This window comes from Pituophis catenifer, unplaced genomic scaffold, assembly GCF_029215685.1.
Source record: "Pituophis catenifer annectens isolate HBS135680 unplaced genomic scaffold, rPitCat1.0.hap2 SCAF_2, whole genome shotgun sequence".
NCBI lineage: Eukaryota > Metazoa > Chordata > Lepidosauria > Squamata > Colubridae > Pituophis > Pituophis catenifer.
The window spans coordinates 241,722,417-241,734,062 of NW_027256882.1; the positions used below are offsets into that span (position 1 = coordinate 241,722,417).

The 11,646-nt window shown below is 38.8% G+C and overlaps 1 long non-coding RNA gene across 1 annotated transcript; it reads right to left on the reverse strand.

The window, feature by feature from the left end:
* Nucleotides 1-553: 553 nt before the first annotated feature.
* On the reverse strand, nucleotides 554-11,443 carry LOC139311291 (uncharacterized). The gene is made up of 3 exons (XR_011599928.1): nucleotides 10,999-11,443; nucleotides 10,253-10,492; nucleotides 554-624 (listed from the first exon to the last, which is right to left on the reverse strand). It is a non-coding gene; the product is annotated as an uncharacterized lncRNA (long non-coding RNA).
* Nucleotides 11,444-11,646: the final 203 nt, after the last annotated feature.

Consider the following 11,646-nt stretch of genomic DNA (forward strand, 5'->3'; position numbering starts at 1 on the left):
GCCTCTTCCCACATCACAATCACATGAGGTCCTTGTTTAACACTCTGCGTGATCCTGGGCTTATGACAACAATCTGGACTGTCATCAGTAAACAATGCAATCATGTGATATCATGCTTTACAACTCCATCAGTTGGCGACAGTAATTCGGTTCCAATTGCTGTCATAACCTGAGGACTACCTGTATCTGTTACGAAGTCCCAACTCTCATTAGAGATAAACTCATAGACTAAACAACTAAGCAGCACAATTTGATGACAGACCCTCAATATCAAAAACAATGAGTCATCAAAAATATGAGTGCAGGTCAAAGTATTTCACCAATGGAAAAGGGAATTTCAGGAATCAAAAATGCTAAACAAATCTGGCTTCTTTTCCGTGCTTTATGTTACTATTAGCAATTTGTTAATTAATACTCCTGCTGTTGTTGATTAGTTAAAAGTCTATTTCCTTCACTTTAATTGTCTTTCCTGAACTCCCTACAACTACACTTATTATCAAAGAGTCATTTCTTCACCCTTCTGTAAATAAGATAATTTATAAATCATACTCACCCAAGAAAATGTTCCACCTTTTTCATATTTTCTCATCACAAGTTATACACTGTTTTATTTGTGCATGGCATCTGAAAATAAAAATTCAGTCAACATTAGCAATAAACATAATTCAATATTTGAATACACAAAATACTGTAATATAAATACTTCTTGGTGCAATTAATACTTTACAATTTACCCTATCAAATATATGTGTATGCATGTAGGCTGATGGTGAAAAGTACGCTAGCAATGTATTTTGACTGAAAATGTTATTGTGAATATACTTGAGTTTTTCTGACCTTTATGGATTTCTACTCCTGTATTATTCCACAATAATACATTTAAACCATCCTGGTCACCTTTCTTATCATTAAAACCTGGCATTCATACCACTTTAGGTAGCTAAAGTGATACAGGTTCAAAAAGCAATATGGATAGCCAGGAAACTACAGATTAGTTAGCTTAACAATATTTGAACACTCTTAAAAGAGAGCTATCATCAAGTCACATATCTGCCTGATGAAGAATCAGTATAATTCTTGCAAAGACAACATCTATACCTTTCTAGGCTTTCAGTGTTCACTAGAACTGTGTGATCCAGCATATTTCATTCTTTCAAAAGGAACATGACTTAAAACTTATCAATTCAAGTGGCTTTCTTATACATTGAACACAGGAATCACTTCATGGAAAAAACAGGATTTTGGGAAGACAGGGTAGTTTAAAATGTTTTCTATTTTTTTCTGGTAATCTAAGCTTTAAAAGTACTATCTTGAGACATACATTATGAACTGCTGTCTCAACTTGGTCTATATACCATACTGAAGTTCCAGATGGTATCTTTGGAACACAGACAAAACAGATATGTGGGAACATCAGCAATGGAATGGAATATATAGGATATGGCAGTTGAGGAATTTATGCTTTAATTGTTTTGCTTGCTTTATGCAGGCTCCAAGAACAAAATATTGACACTTTTTCAAAATTCCACCAACAAGCAGAGTTTCCTTGTACAGGTAGTCCTTGGCTTATGTCCATTTATTCAGCAACCATTCAAAGTTATGGCAATACTAAAGGGCCTGACCCATGACTACTATTTGTGACCTTCCCTGTGGCTTCTCACAAGCAAAGTCAAAGGGAAAACCACAGGAAAAATCACAAGTCACTACTTCCCAAGCACCCATTCCCTCCAATGTGCAGCCTCCACTGGCCTGCCTGGCCTCTCCCAACTCACTGCCCCCTGCATTGTCCTTCCAGGGCTGCCCCCAAGCCACCTTTCCTGGGACTCCTGCTGCTTCCCACTTAACAACCTGAATGTCTTGGGGTTATGACAGCAAGCACAATTGCTAGTATTAGTGTTACTAAGTGATGCAGCACATCACACATTATCACTGCATCATTTAGTGACAGCAATTTTGGTCCCAATTGCCATTGTAGTCTGAGGACTACCTGTATTTGTTATATAGTTAACAATATTATGTTTCTTGGTTTGTTGTAAAATAAAAGTGAATACAAATAATTTTGTTTAGCATATATAATTCTGCTACAAATTGCATAGATATTTCATGCAACTAATGTTTTAAAAAATACTATTATAATTCCATTTTAGTTTGTGGTAAAGTAGGACTACTTACAATAAAATCTGAATTGACTTGGTAAGTTATAACACAATAGTTTGAGCAAAAACAGAAAATTACAATAATAAAAATCTGTTTGTTCACAAACAGATTTATACAAAGAACTATATTGGGACCAGTGCCTTTTAATATAAATGAAGTGTGGGTAAGAATGAGTTGTTGCAGATTACACTGTTTACAGTGGTGAATCTAAAATAACTACAAAGAACTCAAACAGCTCTTTCAGCTCATGATAGGCAACCAGAAGGCAAACATAAATACAATTCAATGTAAGTACAAAGAGTAGGGGATAGGATAACCATAATATCATATATACTGAGGAAGTCCAAAGACGATATGCCTAGTGCTATTTTACATTGTATATAATTTCGGGAAACTAAAATCAGGAATCTCTTTTCCCCTTTTGTGCAACTGGATACAGATTTGAGATTCTAAGTAAGTCAATTGGAGGTGCCATTCACTTATAGTTAATATAATATGTGGCAACCAGTAATGAAATATCCGTTTCACAGGAAACAAATAAACAAAAATATACTCCTTCCTCAAATTAATCACAGTACTGAACATTTCTCAATGTTTTCTATAACCATTCATTGTTTGGGAGTATAGAGTGGGGAGAGGGACCTTTGTGAAGCTTTGACCTTATGGCCTGTGGTGCTTTCCCCAGTTTAGGATGAACAAATTATATTCAAAACAATTATACAAAGCCTAAAGACCTTCAACATTTTTTCAGCTGGAGGTGGGGTAGAACATTAAATCAGACTGTTTAAACTTTGTAACTGCTGTCTTTGTTACATTAGTTGCTATGCTTTCAAATGTTCATTCTAACAATCTGAACATTCTAAAATAATGTGTAACATTTACAGTACAATCCTGTTTGTTTGCTCAAAAGTTAACACCAAAGTTATGACTATAAATGGATAGGATCACATATTTTAAATTACATACATCATCAAAATCATGATCTAAAATCCTTTTACAACCCAAAGAATGTACTAGTAAAAGAAATGAAAATGTCACAGGAGTAAGATTTTTTCAAAATATGTTGGGTTTGAGACAAAAAAAAAAACAAGTTCAAAAACTTTTTGAAAATCTTCTAGGATACTATGTATTTTACCCTTAAAATTTTATGCTTGTAAAATGAATAAAATAATAGAATGGATTGTATTAGTGTGTTCTAAATATAGAATTAATCCAATTTTCTAGTTTTAAATATCCTATTAAATATTTCCAAACAAGGCAAATCCACACTACATTATACAGCAAATTCAATTCAAAATGTTAATCATTCATTCTTTAGATAGTGGTGCTTAAGTTTATTAAGTTTATGAAAAAGTTCTATTTTGGTCTTATCCAACCAAGAGGATTTGGAGAAAGAGGGTATGGGATATGTGTGATCACAGAGAGGCCAGGAAAAGAGAGCACAAGCAGCATGTGATGGAATGTGTGGATGATTTGGGTCAGGGGTGTCAAACCCACTCACATCGCGAGCCATATTATGACATACTGCGATGTTTTTTGCTTTTGTGGAGCTGGGGTGGGGTGGCCTGCGTGGGCCGTATCCGGCCTGCAACCCACCAGTTTGACAGGCCTGATTTGGGGGATTGAGGGGAAAAAATGCTGCCTGGGAAACAATCAGATATGAGAGAGAGGGGGGGGGAGGGAGAGGGAGAGGGAGGGAGAGAGAGATGTCCCCAATGGATTAACGATTAGAGGAAAAGTCAGGACCTGACCTAACTGATCAGGTGGTTTTGACTGCAAAGTTCAGAGTTGTAAGATTCTGCTAATGTAGCCTCTCAATAAAGTAAAATTAATTCATCTAGTCAGGTTTTCTTGCTAGTTTAGGACTGATATAGATGGGTCTATCTGGTTTAGGGCTGACATGTTTCCTCTCTGGAAGGGCTGATATTGTGCAAATGCTGAAAGGTCAGGGAAAGAAGACACAGGGTGTGAAGAGTGAAAGGGAAAAGAAAGGTGTGATGCATGGGAGCAAAGAAAGGCGAGGGAGGTTGGAGACTTAACAAAGCAACTTGCAAGCTTCATTGCTGGTTTACCCACCGACATTGCTTGTGGGAAGCTGGCAGGAAGATCACAAATAGTGATCACATGACTGTGGGACACTACAATGCAAACTGGTTGCCAAGTGCCCAAATTTTGTTCATGGAGTCTATAACGTAACTTTATAACTAATGGTCATACATCAAGGACTATATATGTAGGTTTGATTCATTTTCCTCAATAAATAAATGGACAAGTATGTTTTGTACTCACTTAATTGGGTTATTTTAGGATATGTAGAAAACATAATTTTTAGGTTATATTTATGCAGAAATATTGAAAATTCAAAAGATTTCACAAACTTTTAAATACCACTGTATATCAATGCTACTTATGTTTGCAGAATAGCCATTTTATATTAAGGTCATAGATTAATACACAAGTAAAAGTGCTACTATTGCCTACATTAGATGGAACAAATCCCAGTGAAATAGGAGAGGGGAAGCTCTTATAACCAACTTAGGCTTTATTATAAAACTCTAGAAAAACTAAGAGATTCTCTCTGATAATCTACAGAATTAACACTTAAACCTCAAGAGGTTATTCATATTCTTTAGTATACAGTCCATATAATTATTCATGTTTCTGAAAATGTTTCTAAGAAACATTTTCAAGTTTAGTTCCCCCCCCCCCCGATTGGTACAGTCCTAACTAGTCTTTTAAATTGGGATAGGCTATTAGAATTAGCCATCAAAATGTAAAGATATCATCATTATGTCTTTTCAACTATTTTTTTTACAGTACAAAAGATTTTAAAACAATAAAAAAATCACTCGACTCAATGTAAAATTTTATGAATCAGGCAGGGCAACTCCACAATAAAAGCTTCATTGGAAAAGTTCATTTTGGTCAGTGAAGCAAAATTACTTCAATTTAGGAAAAGACACTTTAGTTCCTCAACAGTCCTTTTTGTTGTTTACATTAAAAGAATTTATGTAAAGAAAAAGGAGTAAATCTTCTTTAAAGCTTATTCCTTAATTGCTTTAAATATAAAAACTATTGAATAAATCTCCATAGCTCCTTCCCGGAACAGCTACTCTATTCAGAAACTGCATAACTTTTTTTGTTTGTTTGTTTGGGAAATAATGATATACTGAGATCTCCCAATAGTGTGATAGTTGAACATTATGATTTTTTTTCCTTACAAATCTTATTAGTCATGGTAAAGAGTGGTGCATAATTTTAAGAACAGATACTGTATGCTGCTATTTCAAGGGGTGAGAAAACTGGTAACCAAAATGTAACATATCTGAGGTTGATCTGAGAAACAGAGTGGGATAGGTTTTGAAGTTTAATGGTTTTCTTTATAATACACAGTAGCTTTCATGTGTTTCCACTTCAAAATGAAAATAAACTTTATAAGGATTTGTTATGGTCACCGGTAGCTTCAGGGGCTATAGGTTGTCATCCTGTTTTCTTTAAACTATATTGCAACAACAAAAATAGAATAATTGGGATGAGCCCCAATCCTGCAATCACACAACACTGAAGATATGAATAGCTTTTTGAAACACAATTTTCTCAAATATATTATTTGTATATGTTTTTAAAAGATCACATATCACGATAGAACACTTTATTTTCAAAGACTCTGAAACTAAAAACTAAACCATATTACAATGAAGCAATACAAAAGCTACATTAATCATGATTTACAGATTCATTTTAAGATTATTATAATCTTAACTCAAAAGATATACAACATAGCATCCTCCATATATTTTGGATTTCAACCCCCATGAATCCCAACTACAATGAATAGTAGGATTATGAGAATACTAGCCCACATTAGGACGACAACTTTGTGACCAAGAAAAAGGTCTGAACTACATTCTCTAGTTATTTTTGTGTTTCTGATTCTGTAACAACTGGATGTCTCTAATAAACAGGTTTTCTAGGGTAGGAAGTATTTGAGCATTTAGCGTTTTTTAAATCAGAGATGGGGAATCAATATACCTCCTAGATAATATTAACAATTCCCACCAGGAATGATGGGATTTGTAGTCGGCATACCTGAGCTAGAATATTCACCATTTTTCTTTTACATTATGATGAACTTCTTGAATTGGGATTGATAATGAGAAAAACAGTGATCAGACTGGCAAACAGAAATATTGTGCCTTAATTAAATGGAAAGCATTATTATGCTTTGCTTACAATAAAAGAGTCAATTACTATTTCTCAACCTAACTTCACACATTTAGATTATACATGGACACTATAGAATCAGACATTTTTTTAACCCAAATACCAACAGCATCAAATAAAATATAAAACATACATAAAACCCAGATCGATATCAGATGTCAAATATTCTGGGAATTAATAAGGAAATGTTTATTTATATAAACAGCTTTTTAATTTTTTAAAAATATCATCCAGTAGAGATGAAGTCTCCACTCATCATTCACAATATTGGTGCCACTACTGAGAAGGCGGTCGACCTAACCATCTCTAGCAAGCCATCCATTTTTCAGCTACTCTTACTATAAACCCACAGATGATAAACAGAGATCCCTGTTAATAACATAAAGTTTTTCTTTACGTGAGACAAATCTGTAAAGGATTATATATGTTAAAAGAGACACTCTGATTTTGACTCAGGTAGCAATGGGAAACTAGTGCATATGAGCCATTCCATGCTTCCAATGGAGAATGCGAGGCAGAATTCACCACAGAATTCCTGAATCATTGCAATTTCTGGATTATTTTCAAAGGTATCACACATGTAAAGTGTTTTACAGCAAACTATTCATAAGGTAATGAATGAGTCCGTTTAGCCCTAACCAAGAAATATGAATGCAGTAGAAAAAGGAATACTTCACCACCAGTCACCTGAACTATCAGACTACAGGGAATCAACAAGTACCCCCAGTCCATCCACAAGCCTTTTTCAGTGAGTTTGAAATCCCATATGCATTGAGATTAAATAATTTGGTGCAATCAAATGATAAGAAGAGTTATTGTGGTTTACAAATCTTGAGTTATATATTACTTGTTCATACTTATTCAACAGATCAGATGAAACAAGGTCATGATTAATGCTATGTAAATCCAGCCATATTGTAAATATGTATATTTTTTTTCATTTTTGCTTCTTATAATTTATCAGTCTATATTCATAAAACAGCAACATGTATCAAGAAATGCCAGAAGCTTTGACAATACTGATTATATATTTTAGAAGTGGGGCTGAAATCAGTTGCCACCTCTGCTATCAAAACAGAGTTATTTGTTTTATGACAAAATTACACATATTTTTAAAATAGATAAAAAATGTGTAACAAGGCTAAACAGAAATTTAATCAAGCATGGAAATAGGTTCTTCAAATCCTATTTTAGGCAATTTTCCACCTAGTATCAAGTTTCTCTCTGAATAAAGAAGGAAAACTTGCTTTACTCTATATTAGCAGCCTTTACAAAAATCATAACTGATTGTTACATCTAGCCAGCTCATAAACTCAAGAGTTTATTCTCACCCGCAGAAAAGTTTTTGCTTATGCTATAAACAGTGTTTCCCAATCTGGGCAACTTTAAGATGTCCAGATTTCAATTTCCAGAATTCCCCAGTCAGATGGCTAATTTTCAAGCTTGATTAAATTTCTGATTAGCCTTATTAAAACATGGTTGACTGGGGAATTCTGGGAGTTGAAGTCCAGACATCATAAAGTTGCCAGGGTTGAGAAACACTACTTGATATACACTACAAACACTACTTGATACACAATCTAAAATATAGAATACCCTAGCAAGACTGAATTGTGTATTTTCCATACACATTTGTTAAAATCATTCTATTCTTGAGCAAGCTAAGGATATTCTTTCTATTTTCCACCCCCTGAAGAACATTCAAAATTAAAAACGTAATTCAGAATTCCACAGAAAGGTTTGGTTACAAAACATGGTTTACACAGACAGTGCTAAACAGTCAAAACCTTTGTTAAACTTTTTTCATATAGCAAAGAGCAAAGTATTAATGCATAAACTGTTATACCCTAACTTTCCAAGAACTGTAACATAATTTAGCAATAGACATGCAAGACTCTCTAAAGTTTGTTTCATACAAATATTTTAACAAAAGTTAATCAGAGTAACCCTGATCTAATGTACATGTATAGTATATTTCTAAAACTTTTGAGTTTTCATAATCTAAACATGAGAACAGTATTTTATGAGCACATTATGAGCCATCTATTAAAAACATGAAAACAGTTTTAGATTGCATCATATATCCAAATCTTGAAAGAAATTGTATGCCCCGCCGTGCGGGTCTGGATGGGGAGGAACAGGCTTCGACTCAACCTTCCAAGACCGAGTGGCTGTGGATGCCGGCATCCCGATATAGCCAGCTGGCGCCATCGCTGGCTATTGGGAGCGAGTCATTGACGCCCACAGAGGGGGCTCGCAACTTGGGCGTCCTCCTGGACACACGGCTGTCTTAAGAAGAGCATATGACGGCTATGGCCAGGGGGGCTTTTTATCAGGTTCGCCTGATACGCCAGTTGCGCCCCTTTCTGAGTCGGGATTCCTTATGCACAGTCACTCATGCTCTCGTCACTTCTCGCCTGGACTACGTTAACCCTCTCTACATGGGGCTCCCCTTGAAGAGCACCTGGAGGCTCCAGCTGGTCCAGAATGCGGCCGCGCAGGTGATCACGGGAGCAACATGGCACTCCCATATAACACCTCTCCTGCACGAGCTGCACTGGCTCCCGGTGGTCTTCCAGGTGCGCGTCAAGGTGATGGTTCTCACCTTTAAAGCACTCCATGGCTTAGGGCCAGGGTATTTACGAGACCGCCTTCTACTACCGATAACCTCCCACCGGCCAATATGCTCTCACAGAGAGGGCCTCCTCAGGGTGCCGTCGGTGTGTCGGCTGGCGGCTCCCAGGGGGAGAGCCTTCTCTGTGGGAGCACCCGCCCTCTGGAACGAGCTACCTGGCTGATTCCAGATCTCGGCACTTTCAGTAAGGCCCTGAAGACGTTTTTATTTCAGCAAGCCGGCCTGGCCTGAATAGGTTTTATGGGTTAGTTTTTTAATTGTATTGCTAGGGGTTTTAAATTGGGGTGGCCGTTTAATTTATTTTTAATTATTTTAACTTTTATATTGTATGTTATTTTAATTTTCGGCTGTTCACCGCCCTGAGTCCCTTCGGGAAGAAGGGTGGGATATAAATTTAATAAATATAAATAAATAAAAATAAATTATACAGATATAGGTAATACAGCAATAGGAAAAGTCAAATAAAGAGCTATTAATACTACTGTGTGACCTTCTGCTATTATACATTAATCCAAACTTTATGGTCTTAACACAATTCCTAATAGCTTTATAAAAGAAAGGACAACTTTCAGAGTGCAATACTTTTAATGGATTCTTTGAAGAAGAGATTGAATTAGTTCAAAATGAATTTGAATAGGCTAAAAATATGATACACACAAAACCCTTTGTAACAACTCAGAAGTAAAAATAATTACCAACTTTGAAAGCTAATAGGTTTTCTATCCATTATATCATTTTGGCTTATTATAATTTGACACCTCAACATAATACAAAACTTGTACGTAAAGCCAGTATAATGCATGCAACATTTAAAGATCTGCACACATCATTTGAAAGTAAATAAGAGTGTTCATTCTTAAGATAATTCAGTGCTCATTGAAAATACTTTTTTCCCAGTTGAACAATTCCTACAAGTTGTAACTGCAGCTTAATAAAGCCATTTTTGAGAGAGAGAGGTAGGAGTAAGCCTCCAGAAAGAGATCTTCACAGTGTTTTGCCATGTTGCCATCAGTTTTTTAAAACTCTGAAGAACGTGTAACAATAACAGATCTTTGCAGCAGCTTTTCTGGTTTTTCAACACAAGCATCAGTGATCCGAAGTAATCACCTCTGCTTTCTATGGGGTGACTGGGAAAGGAAGATCCGATTCAACCAGGCAAACACACACACACACACACACACACACACACACACAGAGAGAGAGAGAAAGAGAGAGAGAGAGAGAGAGGTTTCTTACCATGATAAAAAATCTCGTCTGCGGAGGATGGTTCCTCATTGGAAAAGGATCAGGCTGCTAATTGTCTTCTGTTTTTCGGGCTGGAGGAGCAGCCAAACTGCGGAGCCTTGGGTTCTCACCTCTCCCCAATCTTCACATCGCATTAACACTCCTTCGCAAGGAACGGCAGATGCGTGCGCGTTGTGAGAGCCTTCCACCCTCATGTATTATGCACACATAATCCTTTCCACTGTACGCGCGCTGAGGGGGAGAAAAAAAAACTCGAAAGAAAAACCACGCATACACAACACGCTCCCATCTCCACGGCACGGAGGGAACAGAGGAATTTCAGAGCAAGCCAACCAACCTTACGCCTGTTCCCCTCAGAAGCTCCGCTTCGCCCTTCGCGACGCGGACCCCCAGGCTTTTCCCAGGGAAGCCCACGCACAAGGAACATAAACACCTCCAAACCGCCGCAGGGTTACGGCTCCCTTTTCCCACCAAAAAGGGAGCAACAAGCCTCACAACTAAGAGGCGGGCCCCGATCCTTCGCCTCTTCCGCCCGGACCTCCCCCACCCCCACCCCACACACACACTTGCCACCTTCTTTCTCCATTGTACACCGTTCAAGGAGAGCCACCCCTCTCTCCCTCCCTCCCTCTCTCCCTGCCGCCGCCGCCGCCTTTTCCCTTCCCCTCTCCATCCCCGCCGCGGCCGCTGCCTCCCCCACCTTTTGGCCACGGCGCGCTCGGAGAAGCGACTCTTACCTTGGAGGAGCCACTGAGGCCGACTCCGGCCTTGCCCTTCTCTCGCCGTGGCGGGGAGGTGCAGGTGCCTCTCAGGCTCGGGGGCAGCAGGAACCGGGAAAAGGAAGGAGGGAAGGTGGCGCTGCCGCTGCCGCCGCTGCTGCTGCTGCTGCGGCGGTTACGGGGGAGGGTGGGAAAAAGAGGGAAGGGGAGGAGTCTGCGCTGCCCCTGGCCGGCGCGAGGAGCCAGCGAGGGCGAGGGAAGGCTTTCGGGACCGAGTCCCGGGGACTGAGAGCGACTGGACTGTCGTCCTTCTGGTCGCCTCTCCTCTGTCCCTCTGAGGGGGAAAAAAACGAGCCCCGCGAATCCTTGTCCGGGAGGTTTCGATTCAGCAAGGAGCCGGCTTGCGGAACTCTTTTCCGGGACTGGCTGCGGCGATTTGATGCAACGGAGTTTCCTCGCTGGCTCCTCTCGACCCGCCTCACGAACCACAGGAACCGTAGCTATCCGGGCCGCAGGCCTGAAGTGGAGGGGCGGAGCCTCCTGGAAAGGGGTGGAGCCGCGCCCACGAGCGAGCCGACCATGAGGACTGTTTTTTTTTTTAAACGGATTCAATCGGGGAAGTGGGCGGAGCTAAGAGCGGTGATGACTCACGCCGAGGGGAAAAGA